The sequence below is a fragment of the Schistocerca americana genome, chromosome 9 (assembly GCF_021461395.2).
Source record: "Schistocerca americana isolate TAMUIC-IGC-003095 chromosome 9, iqSchAmer2.1, whole genome shotgun sequence".
NCBI lineage: Eukaryota > Metazoa > Arthropoda > Insecta > Orthoptera > Acrididae > Schistocerca > Schistocerca americana.
The window spans coordinates 42,287,155-42,290,100 of NC_060127.1; the positions used below are offsets into that span (position 1 = coordinate 42,287,155).

General features: G+C 44.5%; 1 pseudogene; it reads left to right on the forward strand.

Moving 5' to 3' along the window:
- The first annotated feature begins 2,383 nt into the window (after nt 1-2,383).
- Nucleotides 2,384-2,501, forward strand: LOC124551441 (annotated as a pseudogene).
- Nucleotides 2,502-2,946: the final 445 nt, after the last annotated feature.

The following is a 2,946-nucleotide window of genomic DNA, read 5'->3' on the forward strand; positions in this document are numbered from 1 at the left end:
GATGCTGTGATATGCAAATGATTAGCTTTTCAGAGCATTCACACAAGGCTGGCGCCGGTGGCGACACCTACAACGTGCTGACATGAGGAAAGTTTCCAACCGATTTCTCATACAGAAACAGCAGTTGACCGGCGTTGCCTGGTGAAACGTTGTTGTGATGCCTCGTGTAAGGAGGAGAAATGCGTACCATCACGTTTCCGATTTTGATAAAGGTCGGACTGTAGCCTATCGCGATTGCGGTTTATCGTATCGCGACACTGACTTAGAAGAATATGTAATCGGTGAGTTCAGGAGGGTAATACTATGAACTGAACGCTTGTTTCAATGCAATGCATTGCATTGAAACAAGCGTTCAGTTCATAGTGCTGTGGAATGCGGAAAAAAACCGCAAATTGACATTCATAAAAAGAAGAACAACACCAAAAATGCAACAGGAGCGCAATATGTAAGAAATTGTCCACGCAACCTGCCACTGATGATGCCTTGCAGAAAATAAAGGCGAAACGCGTATGGCACTAAAATTGTGTTTTATTCAGTTGCTGTCAGACGGTCCATAAGTGAAAATTATCAATATACCGTAACATTACACGCAACTGAGGACGACAGGACTACAAAAGTTGAAGATGCCTTTACGCATTATTCTAGTTCTGTATTACGTAATTTGATTCAAAGATACAGATGTTAACTAATTGCGAATGTAATTTGAATGGAACTCGGAAAATGCTTAATCTTGTCTGAAAGATTGTGATTGAATATCAAATCAATTGCAAGTGGAAATTATGTGCTTTTCTCAATAACACTTTACGTAACTTGATTACGTTGTTCACTAATCGTCTTGAAACACATGTTCTTTAATCAAACTGGTGCGACCAGTTTCAAGTTTTGTGAACAGCAAAGAAGTTTTATCACTTCAATTCAATGAATTACCACTAAAACCTCGTTCTGTCAGTTTCAATCGACTCTGAATACTTTTTTCTTATGTGAATGTGATTTCATATGTTCCGCAAAGCAGTACTTATCAAAGCTGAAATGCGGTGATCGAAGTACGTTAGCAGAATCGTTGACTTTCAGTCCAGATTTCTGAGTCGTGATTATAAGTCACAGGGAGTCCGCACCTGAACGAGCGCGGTGCTTTGCGTCGAGTGTGAACGGATTGACAGATGAAATTGCGCAATTAAATGATTTGCTAAAAAAAAAAAAAAGACCATGGTGCAGGTCCTATTTAACCTGTTACCCTGCACAGATCCTCATAATCTGTGCACGCATGTATCTTTAAACATGAAAATTGGGGTCAGAAACATGGAAGAACAACTCTGGAGACGTACTTGAAACTTAGTATTGCATACAGGGTGTTCATTTTAATTAAAGACGTTGAAATATCTCGAAAACTACATATCGGATAAAAAAAAAAGTCCAATTTGTTTGTCTCGGAGGGGGACATGGAACGATACCACACTTGACTCCTCACCCAAACCCATGCGTGGGTTGTGGTGGGCAACTTTGAAATCTTCAATGGAAACCCCCATTTTTTTAATTGCAGATTACGATTCTACGGCAAAGTCTACATGCGTTTTATCTGAAGCGTTTCTCTCGTTTAGCCACAGATGGCGCTGTAATCGGAAGAACATAAATGGGTACACAACCGTAATTTACCACATGAGTCTCAATGGCGCTTGAATATGCAGTGGCACATGATCCCCTACATCCATGGTGCGAGCTTAGGATAGGACAGTACTTCATAACACCCAATTGCAAACCGCATTCGCAAAGTTGTGTTCCTCCGACATGTCGAACAGGCAGTGGCTCGAGAGAGTAAATGTTCAAACGTAGAACCGACAACTTCAGTACTTTGAGTCGTTGGCTTTTCCAGCGACCATACACAGGACACAAGCATATCTGCAAAATGCCAGCACAGCCGTTTCTGATGCGGTCGACCATGTCTTCATGGCCCGTTGGCACTTGCTGGTACACCTTTCCTATTAAATGTCCCTACAGAAAGAAATGCGGCGACGTCAAATCCGGCGACCTAGTGCGGTAATTAATAAGGACACCTCTGCCTATCCACCGACCAGTGTAAACACGGTCTAATAACTACGTAATACACTCGCCAATCATCATGCTGAAACCACATACGTTGGCGAATGTTCAGCGCGACATCCTGCAGTAGTATTGTATCGGTAGTTTCTGTTCCACAAACGTCCAATATCTGCGCCCATTCAAAGCGCCATCGATAAAATACCGACCAATGAGTTTGTTCCCAACGCTGCCACACCATACGTGAACCGACCAAGGACGTTGATAGTCAACTTGCGGTAACGAGTGGGGAGTGTCTGCAGTCCAGTAATGCATGTTATGCATTTTGCTGCCATCGTTTGTGAATGTAGGCAATGGCCTTGCCGCAGTGGATACACCGGTTCCCGTCAGATCGCCGATGTTAAGCGCTGTTGGGCGTGGCTGGCACTTGGATGGGTGACCGTCCAGGCCGCCATGTGCTGTTGCAATTTTTGGGGGTGCACTCAGCCTCGTGATGACAGTTGAGGAGCACCCACAGACTTACTAAATAAAAACTAGACCGCGCGTTGGCGCTAGTGTCGCGTCCCCACATTGAACGTGACAGAAGCCACCATTTGCAGGGAAACAGTGCGTAAACAGGGTTCGTTCGTGTGCTGCTTTTAATTGTAACAGGATAATGGACGCAAAGACGAAGACGGAAACAATGTTACATTTCACAGGTCAGTCATTTTTGGTTGTTTGCTACTTTCTACACTCCTGGAAATGGAAAAAAGAACACATTGACACCGGTGTGTCAGACCCACCATACTTGCTCCGGACACTGCGAGAGGGCTGTACAAGCAATGATCACACGCACGGCACAGCGGACACACCAGGAACCGCGGTGTTGGCCGTCGAATGGCGCTAGCTGCGCAGCATTTGTGCACCGCCGCC